The 22,582-nt window shown below is 35.7% G+C and overlaps 1 protein-coding gene and 1 pseudogene across 5 annotated transcripts in view; one reads left to right on the top strand and one right to left on the bottom strand.

The window, feature by feature from the left end:
- The window catches only part of PAWR (pro-apoptotic WT1 regulator), a 109,533-nt gene that overhangs the window by 61,424 nt on the left and 25,527 nt on the right, over positions 1 to 22,582 (bottom strand). The window lies entirely within an intron of this gene.
- On the top strand, positions 7,192 to 9,474 carry LOC307194655 (protein Hikeshi-like; annotated as a pseudogene). Its single transcript has one exon. The product of its transcript is annotated as a protein Hikeshi-like (transcript).

Here is a 22,582-nt window from a genome sequence, read left to right as displayed (position 1 = left end):
AGATTTTGCAGTGCAAAGAAAGCTGAAATCTACACGTCAAGCAAAAAAAGGGGGAAAAATTATACCAAAGAACTGGGGAAGAGGCTTAGGAACCGAAAGTTCACAAGTCCCTAATGGCAAGGGAGAGGAGTGGGCAAAAACAGGAGGAATGGTGAAAAGTCTACATAAGAGGAAGTTAGGGGCTTCCCTGGTGGCGCAGTGGTTGAGAGTCCACCTGCCGATGCAGGGGACACGGGTTCGTGCCCTGGTCCGGGAAGATCCCACATGCCGCAGAGCGGCTGGGCCCGTGAGCCATGGCCGCTGAGCCTGCGCGTCCGGAGCCTGTGCTCCGCAACGGGAGAGGCCACAACAGTGAGAGGCCCGCGTACCGCAAAAAAAAAAAAAAAAAAGAGGAAGTTAGGACACCTCACTCCCTACCCTCCTCAGTCAGGCAACTATCTTATCCCCATGGACAAGGTTTACTCTCTACAAATACTGAACCAAAGAAGTGCCGGACTCTGAGACACCAGTAATAGTCAAGGGTGGAGGTGAGGAAGGATCATACTGAAACAAGGAGTGAAAGTCTATGTATAAAACAGTGGTATTTCCAGTCCTCTTCCCCAAGTGCATCTCAAAACATCAAAATGAAAAAAGTTTAGATAATAAATATTCCCCATATTTTCAGACTTAAGAGATAGCTATATATAGTAATTATTTATAATGGTTCCTGTTCACCAAAAAGCCGTATTTCGCTATTAAAAAAAAGATTTATTAGGTTCAAGTTTATATAGAAAGGGAGAGAAACAAGAAAGAAAGGGAATTACGTTTAGAGGCTAGATGATCGTCTTGTCAGGGAAGCTTTAGGCAATGAATAAAGAGGTAATTCAATACAATTTTTAACAGTACACAAAATGTCATGCAGTTATTTTAATATACATTAGAAACAATATAGCTAGTTTACTGAACCTATAATTTCAAAATTAGTATTGCTTAGCTAAGGCTAAGTTTAAAAAATATTAAGAAAATATTAACACAGGTATTTTGCAGAAATGGCAGTAGTATGTAAATGTCTAAACTTTGAGGCAAACTACTGAAGAGACGATAACTAAATTGGATGGTAAAGTTAAAGCCAGGTAAACGAAAATTACTTCAAACTCCAAGGATCCCTTCAATTCTGATTCTAGGAATATTTTTAATAGACATACTTTAGGAAACAAATGTTTTCTGGATATATATTGACATAATGTAGGTTGACCAAAGAGATGCTTTTTCAGAAACATTTTCCCAAGATACAACATTAGGTAAAAAGTATTCTTTGAGCAATAGTAATTTAAAGTTCTAAAAACAGAATAACAGATTAGATGAATAAGAACAGTTAGATAAGGTAGAGGAAAATTATAAATTATATTAATAGAAACTACCATTTATTGAGCTTCTACGGTGTACTAGGCACTGAGTTAGCCAATCAAAACAGGAACTCTTTACACAACTCCCTTTTACAGGTTAAAATTCTAAGACTCAGAAGTTAAGTAATTTACTTATGGTCCCGGTTGGGGGAAAGAGGGGTAGCTGAAGGGGAAAAAGTGTGACATAAGGGAAGAAAAATCTTTGATAATCAACTAAGTATCACAATTAAATTCCCAATACTATAGTTTTCCACATTCCTAACATTCGGAAACCCTTATAAAAATCCACAAAGTAAACGACTAAAAACTAGTGGTTAAACAAATGGCCAATAAATTAGATGTATTCCACAGAGATACTGTACCCAGGAAAAAAACTTCAATTTGATAGAGTAGATTCATCATGTGCATCTTACCCTAGCTGAGGACTTAATTACATTGCTGGTTCAGCCAAAGAAGAGACATAGCAAAAAAAATGCCCAAAACTTCTTAAATGGTCCCATTTCCAATATTCAGTTAAACGAAGTCAGACGTTACTGAGCAGCCCAACCAAACAACAACAAAAATAACTGCCATATGCTTTATAATTCTATGATCTGTGTCCTTAAAATGTCAAAGAATGTTTAGCAGTTAAAAAACTTCTCTTAAGTTTTCAGAAATCGTCCCATATTTACATTATCATAAAAAGCAGTAATTTTGTAAAACTGAAGGGAGACTCTGCTATTCATCCTTTTAAAATGTGCTCTTAATTTTTCTGACTACTAAAGGCTATAATAATGTCACTTGGAAAACAGAAGGCTGAGTGAGCATCTGAGGGTAAAAAGGAATGTTTTCACAGGCGCAGTTGGTAAATACCACTGGCTCTAGATGAGCATTCTTCCCTAACTGGAAGCCAATCCAATTTAACTTAAAAAATCTCCTTGTTACATAGAGCAATGGGAGATCATATTATCTCAATTATCCCTTCACATTAAACTCAAGGGTTGAACTAATACTTTAAACATTATCAACATCCATTCCTTTTTACTGTGTTTCCAACTGAGTCCATAGCCAGAGTTAAGATTTAGCTAAACTAGTCAACAGGCTTAGATGTTGTTCTCTAGCTTGGGCACTACAAAAAGCTTATTTTTATACTCCATACTTTCCATTTTGATTATGCAAACATTCAATTTGCAAGTTATAATACATTACCAGTGCTCTCAGGGAAGGATAGCTTGTGAGACCCAATCCAAACTTTAATGTCATAGCAATCCTTCATTGTATTACTGCACAGCAGTGTGAAAAAGGCCAGTATGGCATGGGAAGAAACAATCCTATACAAACACATTTTACAGTAATGAGTCTGCAATCAATAAATCTATTTGGATACTGGAGTAAATGATCTTGAACAGAGAAACTTAGGTGCCTAGGAAATGAATAAAGCATAATCACAAGAAATAAAATTTTAAAGTAAAGCAAAATATTGCATTTCTGAAATTTAAAGTAGTTTTCTTTCTTCACATTTAAATTTTTACACTAAGTGACTGCATAGAATATACACCATAAACATGAACAGGCAATTCGGAAAACATAAACACTCAGTATGTAAGTAAGTAAACATGTACAATTCTCAAAGAAAAGCAAATTACAACCAAAAGAGAACTGGTCACAGAAATTTCGGCACATATATAATTTGCATTTAAAGCTTTCCCTTCCAGGCCTGAATCCTGGCTCCCAGATCTGTCTTCCTTATCTCAGCTCAGTCTCTCAATGTAGCTGTCTCATGTGGTATCTCAGCTTAGATCTGGCTAGAGGATCAGGCTATTCTCATATCCAGGCTGGACTAACAAAACAAAGACTCAAGGGACAATAATAAAAATCAAGGAGGAAGGGATAGTCAGTCCCAAGGCTTAAGTCCCTCAGTCCCCTTTTATACTGGATTTCTAAACCATTTTTGGACTGATAAGATCAGTATTTTTTTTAGTTTATTTTTTAAATTTTCTGGCCGCACCTCGGGGCATTCAGGATCTTAGTTCCCCGACCAGGGATCGAACCCAAGCACCTTGCAGTGGAAGCGTGGAGTCTTAACCACTGGCCTGACAGAGAAGTCCCAAGATCAGTATTTTGAATTTATGCTATAAAAGGAAAGAAAACGAAGCAACCCAATGTCATTCAACCCATGAATGGATAAACAAAAAGTGGTATACATAAGCAGTGGAATATTATTCAGGCTTAATAAGGAACTTCTGACACACACTACAATACGGATGAACCTTTGAAGATACTATGCTAAATGAAATAAGCCAGTAACAAAAGGACAAATATAGTATGAATCTCCTATGAGGTACCTGAAATACTCAAATTCAGAGACAGAAAGTAGAATGGTGGCTGGTAGGAGTGGGGGGCAGGGAGGCAGGGGAAATAGGGAGTTAGTTTAATGGAGTTTCAGTTTGGGAAGATGAAAAGTGGTTGCACAACAATGTAAATGTACTTAATGCACTGAACTGTACATTTTAAGATAGTTAACATGGTAAATTTTATGTTATGTATATTTTACCACAATAAAAAAAAAGGGAAAGGAATGATAAAAACAATTAAGCTCACAACGGCTAAGACCCTGAAAACCTTTCAAGAGCATTAGTGGTATTTCAATATTTAATTTATTAAGTAATACAGATACTCATTGGCTAAATATACCTTGTAATACAGACCACAACCTGATGAATGTGAATATTTGAGCGGATTAAAGAAAGACTTTCAATAGGAGTCACTTTAAATCTTTTATATAAAAAAGTTTCAGATTTGTGATTCTGTAGGGAATGTCTTTTCAAAAGCTCTTTGGAAAGAGTTCAATCATAAAAGAAGACAAAAATATGGACCATCATGCGCTTACTTCATTTTCCAACCTCTATATTAACCTGTTCCTGAAATGTATTTACAAAGAATGCAGCAAATCTTTTCATCAATCACCATGTGAAAACCTTTGGCAGGGACACTGTGCATTCCTGGGAGGATTTAAATTAGTTTGTGAGGGACGGAAACCTGGCTTAAAAGCAAAGAATTGGATTTAGGATTTGACAAAGAGTTTCTTTCCTGAGGAACTTAAAATGTTCTATCATGAGTTTTCACATTTATTTCCTCCATTATTAGCAAAGACACAAAATAACAAAGAATTTCAATTAAAATTATCCTTTGGTAGTTTTCTACTCATTATTATGTTAGCTTTATCTGTCCACCACAGTACAGTATTTGAAATCACATTTCTGTTTTAGGCAAAAAAGGAACTAAATTAATATTCCAAAGGCAGGAAATCCTGTTTCAACTGCATCATTTAAAAACTCTTAACTGATCTACTTTGAAGAACAAGAGTTATCTACCAGAAAGTAGGATAATTTTTTTAACTGATGCAATTTCAATCTCCTTAAACACTTTACACTTGAATATATCAGTGCTTATTAAAAAAAATCACTCTATCTTTTTTTAGACTTCAAATTCTAGTTTATTTTTTAAAATGTTAGTTTGACAAATTATTTTAATTGTAGATAACAGGCACTTAATTTAATTCTGCAACTTTTAGTTTAGGCCTAAAAACTCAAATTGTTCTAAAGGATCCTTATATGTAATGTGGTAAATCACAGAAACGCAAGTACTGCTAGAGGTACTATGTGAGTGATATGCACTCTTCCTGTAAGAGCCGAATTGTCAAATAAGCTTAATTTAAGTAGTCAAACATGTTGAATAGCTGCAATAAACCTGAGAGAACAAGAAGAAAAGATCAGCAAAAATAAATTGACAGTCCTTAAAGAATAGAAATGGGGAAAACCAAAAACATCCTTGTGATAATGCTGGAAGAATCTTCCAGTCCTATGACTCAGGGAAATAACATTCTTACTGGCACAACAACAGGGATTAAAATAATGGTTGAAAGTCTACCCATAACGGCAGCACCCACTATTTGCATAAATAGTTTGGTTAAATATGACTACATTTAAATTTTATCTTAATTACAAATACTATTCCACTAAAGCACCAGCAAAGAAGGTGTGTGCAGAGGGGGAAGACATGGACTAGCCAATCCAATAGTTATAATATGGCCAAAAATAATAACAACAGTAATAGTAATAAGGTAGTACCTGTAATCAGTATATTAAAAAGAGAGGATATGGTCCCATTTAACAGACAAAGCTTGGCAATAATTCTAAGACAATGGCTCAAAAGACAGCCTTCTTGTCCCTCTGTGCAAAAGGAAAGTGTTCCTCTTTCCCATAAATCAACCAACTAAGGAAGGCTCTGGGAGAGTTTGCAGATGGAAAGTTGCTCAAAAAGCCTAGTTCTGGTGATACTTTACCACCCCTTGGGTGGGGGAATTACCACCTGGGAACTGGGGACTGCAGTATTTAAAAGCCCTTTCTTTTCCGTTCGGTAACAATGAAGGAATCATTTCAGCTTGTGAAGTACTGCTACTATACTCCGAGGGGGAAATCAAGGAAGTAAAAGGAAGTACACGTCTGTTTTCATTAAAGTTCCTTAACATCTCTACTAGTTTCCTAATGCATTTCATCTTGCTAAAATGCACAATCTCAGGCCTCACCCCAGATCCTTCAAAAAAATCTGCATTTTACAAAAGCCTCAGGTGATTTGTATACAGATTTAAGTCTGAGGTGTCCTGGTCTAAAGTGCCACACCTGACAGCCTGACATCCCCAACTAACCCCATGCCTAACTGCGTATCACTACTTTCCAAACATTTTAAAACTTGAGAATGGAAAATGAAAGCAACTCAAAATCTGAATATACTTCTGATAATGGAGAAACTGTCGAACTAACTAAAGAGTTTGGACTTCCTAACTCCTTTTCCAAGAGGAAAATTGTATGAATAGATTTGTTTTGAAATCTAGCTCTAACAAGATGAATAATATACTGGAGGCAGATAAATTAATTAGGAGCTACTGTAGTGATCCAAATGAATGATAACGGTGGCCTGAAATAGTATAGTAGTAATGAGGATATGAGGGAAGTAGATGAATCTGAACGATATCTAGGAACTAAAGTTGACAACATGTGGTGAATGAATAGATGTGACATGGAGGTGGGGCAGGGAAATATGCCAGATACTCATGTAATTCAGGACATTCATATCAATAACTTGGAAAAACTAAGCAGATGGCCATACTACTCACAAGTTAGGGAACACCAGAGCAATAAGGTTTAGCAGAAAAGACTAAATTTTTAGGAAAAAAACAGAAATGTTCAGTAGACAGACTGGCACACAAGTCTTAAGCTCAAGAGGAAAATAGGCACTGGAAATATATATTCATAAATTAACAGTAGTAACACCCACTTCTGGCCAAGTTGGAGAAAGAGGGACCAGATTTACCTGCCTGCTTGAAACAACAACAAATACATAAAATGCATGGAATAATGGTTTTCAGACAATAACTATCAGCACACAGTAATGAATCCTGAGAGACAGAAAACTAAAAACTCTGCAATTACTTCCTAGAGAGTTTCCAGACAGCAGCACAGTGAGAAAGAACCTGGGCAGAGACCAGCAATCTCCCTGAATTGAGGAAGTGGGTATGGGAGCCCAGCAAGGCCAAGGTAGCTAGAGTACGCAGGACCGAATTCTGAAGAGAAGAAAGCTGCCCAAAAATATCCAGAGATCGGAAAGGGCCCCCTCTCTAGATTTAAGCTAAGCATTGACCAGTGGAGGCACAGAGGAAGCACCCCAAGGCTAATACATCTGAAAGGATTAGAGGGAAACTGATACAAGAAGAATGACTGTGCTCAATGAAGCCAGATTTTAAGGAGTACGCACTATATGATTACCTTTATATAAAATTCTAGAAAATGCCAAGTAATCTATTGTGACAGAAAGCAGGTCAGTGGTTGCCTTGGATGGGGGAGAAAGTACAAAGGATCACGGGTAAACTTTTGAGGGTGATGGATATATTCAATATCTTGGTTGTTGTGATGGTTTCATGGGTGTACACACGTGTCAAAACTTGTCAAACTGTACATTTCAAATTTATGCAGTTTATCATATGTCAATCTATCTCAATAAAAAAAAAAATTTAACTATCAGCATATACACAGAACCTGAAGTTATGAGGGTGGTTGCGATTGCTGAGCAATTATACACAGATTGAGAAGGCGGCCTAGGAAAGGACCATAAAGAATACCAACATTTAAAGAAGTAATAAAGCAGAGAGATTGTGAAGGAGTTTTCCAAGAATTAGAGGAGAAACTTGCAGAGTGTGGCATAATTGAAGCAAAGGAAAAAGAGTTTTCCCTCAAGGAGTCTTTAAAGGAAAGAGCAATCTATGTCAAATTAAGATAAAGCCTAAAAAATGTTCAATGTACAAAAGAGAAGAATATTATGAGGTAGGCATGGTGTAGGAGAAGGAGCACCAAGACAGTCATCCTTGATCCAATAATTTGTTATTTTAACTAGAAAGACTAAGAAATATAGTAAAAAATTTATTTAAGGCTTGACTGTTAAGAAAAACCATGAATCCTAGATACTAATAGATTATTTTTCATCTGGCACTGGCACCCTCCTAACAAATATGCTACATTCAACATAAACAACAGTAATTAACTGTCCTTAATTGAGTCTTTAAAGGAAATCAAATCAGAATCAAGCTAACAGTAATTAATGCATATACTCATTAAGCATGAGTGAAAGTCCAACTTGGAGGTCTATCTTCCCATCTAAATTTAATAGGAAACTAAATACTTGAAATTCTTTCAGTTTTTCTTTTTTAATGAGTAATAGGGTTATTTATGTTCTTCCTATCAGCCAACCAAGAAGAACAAGATTTTTTTTGCCTCATGTTAGAATAAAAATTTATGTTTACATACAGATGCACATCATCAGCACACATAAGAATTTAATTCAGTAAATTAAATTAAGTGAACAATCTTCAAAACAAATGCAGATTTATCTATGTTATATAACACTAAAATTCCAAGAGACCAAACTAGTCATCCTTCAAAATAAATAATACCAAAAAGTAATTATGTTTAATTGCTTCTTTTAAATTTTTACACAGATAGAATATTTTATAACTTTTTTTTGTTTCATTTCGGAATATTTAGTAAATTCAATCTGTTACATCTCTTGACTATCAACATACTTTTAAATATCTAAACTCAAGCTAAAAATCTCTGTAATATTTTGCAGCAGGGGCGTTTTAGATATTGGATAAAATAGGCCAATGTAGAAGGCCAAATACGTGTATCATTCACAAACAGAGGCAGACTTTGTTCTTGTCATTAAAAACACTTCCCCTGCTCTCTACCTCATCTTACTAGCTTCATTTCCATTTGTACAGTAGTAATAAATGTCTGGAGAAAGCCCACTAGTTCACAATATTGTCCAGACCAACCAATCCCTAAATAAGACTAAAATGTTAAAAAAATTTCACAGTAGGACTCCCCTGGTGGCACAGTGGTTAAGAATCTGCCTGCCAATGCAGGGGACACGGGTTCAATCCCTGGTCCGGGAAGATCCCACATGCCACGGAGCAACTAAGCCCGTGTGCCACAACTACCGAGCCTGCGCTCTAGAGCCTATCTACTTCTCCTATCCTGATTCAAATGGAATGCCAGTATGGCAACTCCTAGGATTTGTCACAAATGGGAAACCAAGTGCCATCTTCAAAATTTCAGGTCTTAAATCTGGAGGAGGAAGCCAGTACCCTTTTGGAGCCATGAATATTGTCCAAACTCCATCTGTTGCTCAGATTGGAATTTCAGTGGAATTATTGGACAGTCTGGCTCAGCAGACTCCTGTAGGTAATGCTGCTGTGTCTTCAGTTGACTTACTCAGTTCACACAAAAGATGTTAGACAACTTCTACAATTTTGCTTCATCGTTTGCTGTCTCTCAGGCCCAGATGACACCAAGTCCATCTGAAATGTTCATTCTGGCAAATGTGGTTCTGAAATGGTACGAAAACTTTCAAAGACGACTAGCACAGAACACTCTCTTTTGGAAAACACAATTTGAATAAAATAATTTTTAATGGATTCTGAAATTTGTCATGTTTTGAAGATAATCATTCTATTTGAAAGCATGAAGTCGAAAGGATCATGAAGCCTAAGTTTAAAAACTGCTTATGACTATGAAGCTTAATTAAAATCTTTATAAAAAATTAAAAACACTGAACTACCGAGCCCGCGTGCCACAACTACTGCAGCCCACGCGCCTAGAGCCCGTGCTCCACAACAAGAGAAGCCACAATGAGAAGCCCGTGCACCGCAACAAAGAGTAGCCCCTGCATGCCGCAACTAGAGAAAGCCCATGTGCAGCAACGAAGACCCAACACAACCAAAAAATAAATAAAATTTTAAAAATTCGCCTTTAAAAAAAAAGAAAAACAAAAGAATTATAGAGGAAATCTGTCTTTAGTTAAAAAATTTTTTTCACAGTAAATCCCATTTTACAACTATGCACATTTCTATCCGTAATCATTCAGAACATCAATTACATTCTTATATAACATATAATTTAAGAGGAAGAAAATAACCTATAGTAGCTTGAGACCAGACGTTCATTAAAAAAACTTACCAATGAAAGACAGAACATTAGAAGTTCTAAAAAATTATTTTCTGTGATATTTAGAAAGGATTTTTGTCTGTGGCCCATGCTGTTTCCTTTTTTTTTTTTTTTCTTTTCTGATATTTAACAAAAGAAAATATTTGGGTTTAAAAGACTACATTACTCCCCACAAGCAGTTTTACAAATTGTGCAAAAGAAAAGAGATTAAAGGCAGGGGTTCGGGGGTGGGCATGGAAAGAAAAGATTCACTCTTCTTAACCAACTATTTTATTAGACACAGCTGCAACAAATATAGTTTAAAAAAACAAACCTGAAGACAATAGCTCATTATGTTTAGTGCCAGGCCCATAACAGTTTGGGAGACACAGCTAGACATTAAAAGCAAATCTACCACAGACATACTGGGTTATAAATGCAAGTACCTGGAGTTCTGCAATCAGCTGTGGTGAGCAGCCTCTGATCAATTTATCCTAGTCAGGAGCAGCCAGAGGAAATGAAATGAAGGAAACAGGAAACAGCAAAGATAAAATGCTTTTTCCTAGGGTAAACTTCAGTGTGGCATTGACAGGAATCTGGTCCTTTCCTGATCAACTGACCATGTTAGGAACAGGGAATGAAAGTAGTTATTAAGTACCACAGGACAATTCAAGATGACAGACATAAAAACAAGCAGCAGAAGTGCTGGGAGCAGGAGCATTGAAAAAAGGAAAAAAGAGGAGAAGAATGAAAGAAAACAGAACTTAAAAAACGCTTCATGGGAATAACCTTCATACTTACGCTACAACGCAGCAGCATTACCTGGAGCACTTGCTACAACAGTAGGGCTGGGATGAAGCCCAAGAATCTGCATCTCTCACAAGGTCCCAGGTGATGATAAAGCTAGACCCAAAAACCACACTTTAAGAGGCACTGCTCTATACTTACCCTTTTGTAAGACTCAACCCACTCATGCTCACTTATTTAATTAATATCTGTCATCTGGAGTGGGGGGAAAGACTGTTAAACCCATCACTGTCATCACTGTATTCCTATCACCTAGCACAATGCCAAATACATCATAGTCTCCAAATATTGCTTACTGAATAAAGACCATTGTGAAAAACACGGAATGTAGTGAATGGCGGCGGGGAGGGAAATTAAAAGAGAAAAGTATGAAGACATAGAAAACAAAAGCACAATATAAATGTCCAAGTATTTGCTACAGGAACTGCCCAAGTCTTAATGAGAACGGCAGTAACTGGCCATCAATCTAATTTCATAGGGAGGTCATAAGCCAAAGAAATTTGACAAGGGCAGAAAAAGCAAAAAAGTTAGAAGTAAAAGAAGAAAAATCAATGAATATTTTATATCATTAAAAAGATGGTATTTTTAAACAGCAAGAGTGATAAATTCAAGTGGAGAAGAGAATATGTTATGGATATACCACCATTAGATATCTATAATCTTAATCATCATCACTAAAATTCATTAAGTATCTATGAGTCAGACACTAACACTAGGCAGTTACATTTACTCAACCACTCCAGATAATATTCTCTACATTTCAGAGATAAGTAAACTAGGCTGTAAGTGATGAAATCATTTGCCTTTAGAGTCAGATGGACCTAGGCTCAAATCTCAGTTTTTCCTACCTCACCTCCGAGTAGAATGGCCTTGGGCAAATATTTTGGCCTTTGAGCCTCTTGCTTAACTGTTATTTTTTCCATTCCGTCAGTTTTTTTGTTATAGCTGTCTTGCTTATTTTTAACCTACCATTTAATGAGTTCCCCGTGTGCTAAATAACATGGTAGTCAAAGGCATTAATGTGTAAACTCAGTGAACACAGTAGTGCATGGATCTGAATTCCAAATAAAGCCAATTTCTTCTTTTATTAAACAGGAGTAATAATAATAATACCAACCACATAAGGGCTTGTAAGAGTGTCTAGCAATAAAACCTAGCTTCTCTTGTCATTATCATCATCACCATTATTACTACTAATCTATATATCAACACCAAGATGAATATTAGTCCCATTTTACAAGTAAGGAAATTGAAGCTAAAAGAGATTAAGTCCTGGGATCTGAAGCTAATTGAAGCTAAAAGAAGCTAAAAAGAGATTGAAGCTAAAAGAGATTAAGTCCTGGGATCTGTAATTACTATAACTATTTAAGTACTTTGTGTATTTGGTTATTTTATCTGTACTCAAAGTACTGTTAACTAAAATTTTGTTTTTAAAAGTTGCGATTTATAAACCTTATAGTTTTCAGTCTTCTCGTTTACAGGAAAAGATTTTGTAAATGTGATGGGAGTGGGCGGAGACACTGTTTAACAGAATTAACCTCCAATTAAGAATAGTTAGAAAGGTAGTATAAAAGAGAAAAGAAAGCAGAGGCATCATCTTCTCCTATATTATATCCAGAACTCATAAAAGAGGCCTTCAAGAAATACTTGATCTGATGTAGTTCCACTTTCTTTGAAGCTGTGTTTCTCATTTTAGGGTACATATACCCTTCCTGGAAGTACATATCCTCATATGCAGAGGCACAGTTAATATATGACCTATTCCTAAAGTACTAAATGTATTCAAAGATTGGGGGGAATAGTTAAATAGTACAGAACAGTACAGAAGACTTCAAAGAACTGGGCAACCACACTAGTACAACTCGAGCCCCTTGGGATATAAACCATGTCCTCTCCTACCCAAGTCATTTGATGGCAGTCTGAGTACACCAGTTTGTAATGTAAACCTTTTAGTAGCATAACATTAAATCTGTTTCTACAATTACCAAAAATGAGGTCAATATAATCAAATCAGATAATACATGTTCATTTTCTTCAAACTGTTAAGCCCTATCTATATAAATTAGTATTAATGTCTGCTTTGTTTTTTAAAAACTATGGCCCACCTCCTTGAGGAAAGGGCACATGTAACAAATAGTTTTCTCTCTCCAAAGTCATTTTTATAATTAACATTTATAGAAGATTCTCTACCACTATATCTTTAGAATACATATGCAAATTGCTATTGCCAAGCAATTTAAAGATAACAGATGTGTGTTAATCTTTTCATAACATTATATGATTCACTATCTAGTTCATCTCTTCCCTTCCCTTTCATCCACTGACAAATGCCAGAGTATTAAAAGTTGGATGTTCCTATTTTAATTTTCTTCCCCCATATCCATGCTGTCCAATAGAAATAAAATGTAAGCCACATGTGATTTTAAATGTTCTAGTAGCCACATTTAAAAAAGGAAAAAGAAACAGGTAAAGTTAATTTTAATAATATATTTTATTTAATCCAATAACTCGAAAAAGTATCATTTCAATATGTAATTCATATAAAACATTATATATGAATGTTTAATATTTTAATGATTTAATATTTACATTTTTTCAAACAAAGTCTTCAAAATCCAGTATGTATGTATTTTATACTCACAGCACATCTCAACTCAGACTAGTCACATTTCAGGAGCTCAACAGCCACCTGTGGTAGTGACTCTGTACTGGATAGGGAAACCATATATGGTGACACAAACAAGAATTTCCCTGGCCTGAAGGCTACAAATTCCTGACATTCATGCCTACCTAATCTGCTAAAGCAACTAAAAGAGAAAAACTTTATTTATTCCCTCTCCTTTTACTATGTATCAGAGTACAACTGTGAAATTTAATGAAAAAAGGTATGAGTAATTCAACATAATAAGTACAAAAAGTATAAATCTCTGCACTAGCAAAACTGAAAACATTCTGTGCTATAGCAACAAACAAGAAACCAAAAAAGACCATTTGGTGAAAGTTAAAATGTATTAATTGAGTACCTACTGTGTGTAACATTAATCTATAAAAAAATACAAGGGACTTCCCTGGTGGTCCAGTGCTAAAGAATCTGCCTTGCAATGCAGGCGACGCTGGTTCAATCCCTGGTCAAGGAACTAGGATCCCACATGCCACGGGGCAACTAAGCCTGCACGCCACAACCACTGAGCTCACGCGCCTCAACTAGAGAGACCAAGTGCCGCAAACTACACAGCCCACGCACCCTGGAGCCCGTGCACCACAACTAGAGAGAAGCCTGTGCATAGCAACTAAGACCCAATGCAGCCAAAAATTAATTAAATAATTAAATAAATAATAAATAAATCTTAAAAAAAAATACAAATAGGATCAGTCAGTGATTCTCAAACGTGGCTGGAATTCAAACACAGGCAAACTGACTTCATAATTAGGAAACTCCTCTAGGGCCTTTTTGCTGGTACCACGTCCTCTCTGTAATAAACCCGGATGACTTTCCTTTTGGTAACTGCTAATACCTCCCCAGCTTCCATGCCACACCCACCTCCCCCCCGCACCCCCCCGCCAGCCAGGAAATGGTAAACTGTCTCTACTGCAACCCTTTCCTTCTGCCCCCAAGGCAGATATACAGAACTGTTCTTTAAAACATGTAGAAAACCATAATTCAGGAAGACACATGCACCCCAGTGTTCACTGCAGTGCTATTTACAATAGCCAGGAAACAACCTAAATGTCCATCAACAGAGGAATGGATAAAGAAGATGTGGTACATATATACAATGAAATATTACTCAGCCATAAAAAGGAACGAAATTGGGTCATCTGTAGAGACATGGATGGACCCAGAGACTGTCATACAGAGTGAAGTCAGAAAGAGAAAAACAAATATCATATATTAACGCATATATGTGGAATCTGAAAAAACTGGTATAGACGATCTTATTTACAAAGCAGAAATACAGACACAGACATAGAGAACAAACGTATGGATACCAAGGGGGAAAGGGGGGGGCGGGATGAATTGGGAGACTGGGATTGACATATATACACTACTGATATTATGTATAAATAGATAACTAATGAGAACCTACTGTATAGCACAGGGAACTCTACTCAATGCTCTGTGGTAACCTAAATGGGAAGGAAATCCAAAAGAGGGGATATACGTATACATATAGCTGATTCACTTTGCTGTACAGTAGAAACTAACACAACATTGTAAAGCAACTGTACTCCAATAAAATTTTTTTTAAATAATAAAATAAAATGGAAAAAAAAAAGTGATCAAGAGAATGGAGTAGACTAAACAGATTGTAAATCAAGATAAGTGTCCCAGTACTGAAGTTGATGCTGATTTGCTAATCGACCTCTGTTAAAACATCTTATTGCTTTGTGTCCATCTTTTGTCAGCACTAAATGAAAATCCATAAAGCACCGTTTTAAAACATGTTGGAAATGTTTGCCCCCTACCAACCAACCACTGGAAAGCCCTAATAAAAATAAAAGGAAAAAAAAACCTGTAATTCTCTCCTCAGGAATTTAAGTCCTTTACCATGTTTGTGTGTATTCTGAAACTTTCAAGAGAGTGATATAACATAAAAGATCTTCCAAATTTATTTAACTACCTGAACTTTTCTCCTTCTCCTGGCAGGACCTCACCCTACCTCACCCCACCCCTTGCCTCCATTAATTAAAGGTACCCAGCCCTCAGAATTCTGTCTGCTCTTTCACACCCAAGCTAACTCAATCTATCTACTCTCATATGGTTTGAACAGCACAGATCTCTGGTTCTCAAAGTGTGGAATCAGAGTAGCATCAGTATCACTTGAGAACAAGTAAGAAGTGCAATTCTTGGACACCAACCCAGACCTACTGAATTGGACACTGGGTGGACATCAGTAGCGTGTGTATAACAAGTCCCCCAAGTGATGATGTGCACTAAAACTGGAGAACCACTGCCACAGGCTAACTAGCTCCAAATTGTTATCTCTAGGCCAGACCTCTCCCCTAAAATCCAGACACAGTCTAGTAAGATTGTCAAAAAGCATTTTATTGAACTTTGAAAAAAGATGAAATCATACAAACTGGAGAATATAAATAGTAACTATATACTCACAGATAAGGAAAAAAATCTGTCCTTAAGAACTTGTATTTCAAACTCTTAGCCATAATATTTCTAACGAGAAAGTTACTAACAAAAAATTTCAAATTCATGACAGTGTTCATCACCAACCTTGAAAGAAAGAATCTCTGGGGATATCCATACATATGTGTTGGCAAAAGTAGAGAATATCTCTGGAAGGTACACAAAAAAATAACAGTGGCTGCCTGTACCATTTGAAATTTTATCATGGGCATGTAACTTTTAAAAATTAATATATTACATTTAAGGTAATATTTCACTTTTAGTTATAAGAAGATAGTTTTCTTATTTACTTTCTAAAAAAATTCTTATATTAGTAACACTTGAATTTAAAGCCCTATTAGAACTAGGAAATTTGTTTTCTGTGAAGTTTGATGCTGCCTTTGCATCATTTTGTTACATTAAACCAAAGCCCCCTCCCTTCATCATGTTCCCTTTATCTCCATAAACATTTTTTTCACTAAGAACCTATGAAAAGCCATGTGTCATCAGTAAAAAAAAATAATATGATCAAACAGGGCCATGGACCTTAAGCAGGGCTCAGAGGCGACAGGATTCAGGGAATTATAATATAGGAGGGTTATAGCCTGTTTAATCATATTCAGAAAGTAAAATGGGAAAGCAATAAAAAGTAAAAACAAATAAAAATATCTCAAATGAAAACTCAAATGTTGCCACTTGAAAAAAATGCTAGAAAAGATTCTCAAACTAAAAAACAGCCTTCTCAAAAGAAGCTGAAATGCAGTAAATGTTACCTGAAATATAGAAAAATCTCAGTCAATATGTACGGTACAGCTTAAAAAAATCCAAATATCTGAGACAGGAGAGAGTGAAAAAAAAATTTGTAGGGATAATACTTCACATCCCACAAAACAGTTTTTATAGATAACCTCTCATTTGAATCTCACAATAGTCCTGTAAATAGGCTGTGATATTAGAACAACTACGTTAAGATGTATTCTAACAAATAAAGAAATCAAAGATGAGAGAAGTTAGGTAAAAGCTGTAGAAGTCAAAAATATTTTAGTCTTTACCCTGTATCTTTCTAATGCATCTAGTCCTTTCTTCTGTATCTCCACATGGGTAAATCTAGATAGCCTGGGATTACTAAACTCTTATTTCCATTCACATCCTCATTCTGGCCCATTCACTAATGGACCTACCACTTTGTCAAAGCGAACTAGAATTCCGTTCGGCTTCTTTCCCTTTATCCTTTCTTGCAAAGCAAAAGCATCATTCACACATAAAGACCAAAGCAAGAACCCAGCTCTTACAGATTCCAGAGTAAGAAATCCACAAAGGCTTACACCAAATCACATTAAGTCCATTTATGCATCTGCAAACTTCAAGTCATAAAATGGCACCCATTCCCATCAAGTGTATTCCTAGAGGACAGAGGACAGAAGATAAATTCTAAAATGTGTGAATCAACACTTAAAATCATGAGAGCGACAGGAAAAATGGGCAGGGCACCAAGAAGAATCTCAACAGATTTCCATACCCCATGTGAAATATATGGTAAATACAGAGTAAGTGATCAGTGCTCCAAGACAGCAAGCCTCACATTACGAAACAACTATCCACTCATCATTTTCCCATTATACAAATTATTGTTAACGTAATGTTAATCTTTAAGAATTATTAATTCCTAACATTTATTCTTCATATTAATTCTTAATAAGTATTATTGAATATTGTTAATTACTAATGATGTTAATGATTAAGAAGGATGGATTCAGGGGTGAGATACACCTAGATTTTAATCTCGGTACCATCAGTTATTACTTGTGTAAAATTGAGCAGGTGCAGAGTTCTCATGAATAAAATGGAGATTCACTCGCCTATCTCCAAATTCAGGATTAAATAAATTAAATGTGTTTATCTAAATTATCTGTCAAGTAAAAGTCCTCAAATAAGTGGTAGCTTTTTTTTTTTTTTTTTTTTTTTTTTTTTGCGGTGCGCGGGCCTCTCGCTGTTGTGGCCTCTCCCGTTGCGGAGCACAGGCTCCGGACGCGCAGGCTCAGCGGCCATGGCTCACGGGCCCAGCCGCTCCGCGGCATGTGGGACTTTACCGGACCAGGGCAAGAACCCGTGTCCCCTGCATCGGCAGGCGGACTCTCAACCACTGCGCCACCAGAGAAGCCCAGTGGTAGCTATTTTTATTTACAATGACAACACAGTATCATTTTCATTATTTCCTTATGATTAGGGCTCAGCATTTTTTAAATAGCATTTTCTCAATGCTTCCTTACTCTACCTTCACAGGCAAAATACCAAATGTTTAATAACTCTACGAAATCTTCAAAAAAGTAGGACTTCTAAAATGAAAGCCAAGAAAAAATAAACCACAGATTTAAATTGAGTAATCTGTTTTAGCTAACATGAAGCTATTAATAAATTCTGTAAATCAATATTTCTCAAAGGTATTGTTGATGGTCCACATTCATCAAAATTATCTGGTGAAATCTTTAAAATGCAGACTCATGGGTCCTATCCTAGACTTACTAAATCTCCCTTAGTAATTCTCTGGCAAATAAAGTTTTATAAATTTGTTTTAAATAGTCTAGTGTGAACTTTTGACACAGCAACTGACAAACGAAATAAAGTTAAAGTTATACTATATGTAGCAATTAACTAGGCTATGTGTTTGTAATGTAATAAATAAAGATAAATAAAAATAAATCCAACTACAAAGCACAGGCAAAATATACATTCCAGAAAAAGTACTAAGTCTTGGCAAATATGAAATTGTCAAAGGGAGTTAATAGCTCATGTCTTAGTCTCTTCAGGCTGCTATAAACAAAATACCATAGACTGGGTAGCTTATAAACAACAGAAATTTATTCCTCATAGTTCTGGAGGCTAGAAGTCCAAGACCAAGGCACTGGCAGATTGGGTATTCTGGTGAGAGCCACTTCCTGGTTCAAAGATGGAGTTCTCTGCTTTTCTTTCACGGTGGAAGGAGCAAGGTAACTCACTTGGACCTCTTTTATAGGGGCCCTAACCCCATTCATGAGGGCTCCGACCTCATGACCTAATCACCTCCAAAAGATCCCTCCTCCAAATACCAAAACACTGGGGATTAGGTTTCAACATAAAAATTTGGGGGGGACATAAACATTCGGTCATTAGCAGCTTACAATAAGGTAGTTTATTTTACATTCTAAACAAAAAATTGCCTATTAAAAATAACTAGACCTGGTAAGAAATTTAGTAGGACTATTTACCTATTGTACATAAATGATTATTTTCAAAAAAGCTGTACAAAGCAAACAACAGTCCTTAAAATAGTCACTAGAGGCTACCACTTCAAAGGTTTGGGGCTGTTAACTAGCCCCCAATTTTTTTTGAAGTGAGTTTTCATTACTCAAAAGGATATAGAGATTTTATAAAAGGAAGACCAGAATGATCCTATTCTTTCACTACACCTCTGCAAAACCCTCCCCCAATTAGAAAAAAATTATATAATTTCAGGACTTCCCTGGTGGCGCAGTGGTTCAGAATCCACCTGCCAATGCAGGGGACATGGGTTCGAGCCCTGGTCTGGGAAGATCCCACATGCCGCGGAGCAACTAAGCCCATGCACCACAACTACTAAGCCTGCACTCCAGAGCCCGCGCGCCTAGAGCCCGTGCTCTGCAACACCGCCCTGTTCGCCACAACTAGAGAAACCCCGTGCACCGCAACAAAGACCCAACGCAGCCAAAAATAAATAAAATAAATAATTTTTTTTAAGTCCTAAGTGTGATACCAAACTATTTCAAGGTCAAAGTAAGCATTTTTTCATAAAGCTCCAAAGTTTATACTTTAAAAAAAAAGAATGAGAACAAAACACATACTGATAATTGTATAAACACAGTAAATATGCATCTATCACTACCTTAAGTAAACCAAAAAGTTTTTTAACTTTGTAGTGAACATTCAGTCAATGCATTCTTCATTAACAACTAGAAAACTCTTCTGCAATTTCCAGGAAGGAGGGACAGTTCACCAAATATTTTTCCAAGAATCAATACTTACATTATGGGCTTCAACTGTGAAGAGGTTTGATAATACCCCCAATATATATGAGAAAAAAGATTAAAACAATAAAAGATAAGATTTAATTTCTTCTCCAAACAGATATTTTTCCATGGAATGATGGTGGTTACTCAAAAGATTCTCCAAAAAATGTAACTTTTTTCAAAGAAATTTTATAAATGCAAAAATTATTCAAATTTTTAAAATTTTCTTATAGTCTACAAATAAAGCTAAAACAGATACCTTCAAGCCAAAACTATGCTATTAAGTTCTAATCTCTAAAATAATTTTCACCAGGTCCAAAAACAACAAGAGATTAAGTCCAACTGGAAAAGATTTATTTTGCTAACATTATTCTATTTGGTTCAGTTTCTTTCCATCCTTCAACTCACATCCTTTCTCACTTCTAACCCACATTAAATAACTATTTAAACTGACAAATATTTTAAGATCTATAGATGGCTGGCTCAATAAACTCATCTCAACATATTTCTATTGTATCATAAAAATTCCAAAAGTCAATTAAAATAAAAATTGTTAAGTACAGGAAAACTGAGTCTACATTTCATCTCAAGTACACAAGAGTAAGAAACTAGGACGACCTTCCCCTTTCATTTGTTTTTAAGAACAAGAAATTAAGTTTTATTATGCCTAATTAATCTACTGCTTATACTTCTCTGACACACATCTCCTCTCTCCAAACTTCATTCCATTCCAAGTTTTAGTTTCTGGATTTTATCATTTATGACAGCTTACAACTCCCAGTCTTGCTTCAAGAGTGCTCAAATTTTGGAAGCAATTCTGGAAGTAGATTATAAAGTTCAGTTTTCTAAAATCAAACTGCAGCAAAACTTAACATCCCATAAGAGAGCCTATATTCTTCCTTCTATGGAGTTAACAGTAATACATCTCACAATATACAAGAGCTTTAAACTATTCACAGACATTATCTTGTTAATCTTTACAAAATTTCTATAAGGAAGCAGATAGGTAAAAGCACCAGATACCTTGGAAGCTTTTCAATCCTTTTTAGACTCTCCAAGTACTTTCTTAAAGAGATTATAATGTTATATGATATACTACTAAATAAGCAACCTGTAAGATACAAACTGCACTTTAATAATTTAGGAAGGCAACTCAAATGTATTAGCAGAGGAGACTTCCCTTCCCTTCTAGGAGACTCTAACTGGAAGACATGGTTTCAATTAGTACAAAGTGGGCTTCATGGCCCTCTCTTTCTCTTTCTCACATGGCAAAACAAATGCAATAAAGCTTCTATCTCTCTAAAGGGAAAGAACCAAGCATTTAGCCTACCTTATTTGTACAGGCCATATCTTAAGGTAACTAAATAGTTGATAAAAGTTCTCTCTATAAAATACTCCAGCTAATAAATTACAAGGGAATGACAGAATTAGAGTATCCCATTTTGCAACCCTTAACAAAATGGAGCTAGACCAACAGACCCCAAAGCATGGTCCAAGGAACCCCTGTGGGTGGGTTCCCAAAACTCTTTCAGAGAATCTGCAGAGTCAAAAGTATTTTACAATAATACTAAGATGTTACTCGCTTTTTCCCCCTCACGCTCTCATGAGTGTACGTGAAGTTTTCAGAGGCTACATGACACGTGATACTACAACAAACTAAACGATAAAGCAGATGAGAATCCAGCTGTCTTCTTTTAAGCCAGACAATAAAGAGATTTACAAAAATGTAAAACAAAGCCACTCTTCTCACTAAGTTTCTGTTTTGGAAAATAGTTTTCACAAAAATGTTATTTATTTAAACATGCAATGGGTTTATCTTTGTTATTTCTAAATAAATAACAGATATTTCTGAATTTTTTTAGTTTTAATTTCTAATAAGGTAAACACCAATAGATACAATATCATTTACACATAAACAAAAGGTCTTTAGGTCTTTAATAATTTTTAAGAATATAAAGGGTCCTGAAACTAAAAAGCTTGGGGACAGCTATCTAGGCAATTCATCAGCATCTGCTAACATCACAGAAAAACAGTTGACCAGAGTTTTAATCCTCCTGATGGAAATACAAAATATCACCTATGAAGTATTCTTGAGAAAATAAAATTGAACATGAATCTAATCAAACATCTAGTTTAAATAAAAATCTACCTATTTACAGGAAATACAACGTTCAGAGGATTACACTAAACAACGCCATAGGAATGCAATCAGCAAAATCCAGCCTGTAGAGAATACTACAGGACAATCAGCTTTATTCAAAAACTAAACTGCAAAAGAATAAAAGAGGAAGAATGTGAAGACTAAAAGCAACTTAACAGACACAGCAACCAACTGCAGTGTATAGACTTTATTTGGGCAAATATAAAAACATGCATGAGATAATCATGGAAATCTGAACACTGGATATTTGATATTAAGGAATTATTATTTACGTGTAATAGTGGTATTGTGGTTATCTTTAAAGAGTCCTTATCTTTATAAATTTATACTACTTACAATGAAATGACATGATTCTAGAATTACCTCAAAATAATGGGAATTGGGGAAAAGAGATGAAATATTATTGAACCTGGGTAATAAAATACATTTATACATAGGGTTCATCATACTATTTTGTTCACCTTTGTTCATTTGATTTTTCCATAATAAAGGTAGTTGTTTTTTAATGATTCAAGTTAGGAAAAAATTTATTTCTGTAGGTAAGCTGAATCATTATCATTTACTCTTAA

Source organism: Stenella coeruleoalba (genome assembly GCF_951394435.1).
Source record: "Stenella coeruleoalba genome assembly, chromosome: 11".
Classification (NCBI taxonomy): Eukaryota; Metazoa; Chordata; class Mammalia; order Artiodactyla; family Delphinidae; genus Stenella; species Stenella coeruleoalba.
This window is presented reverse-complemented; position numbering and strand designations above follow the sequence as displayed.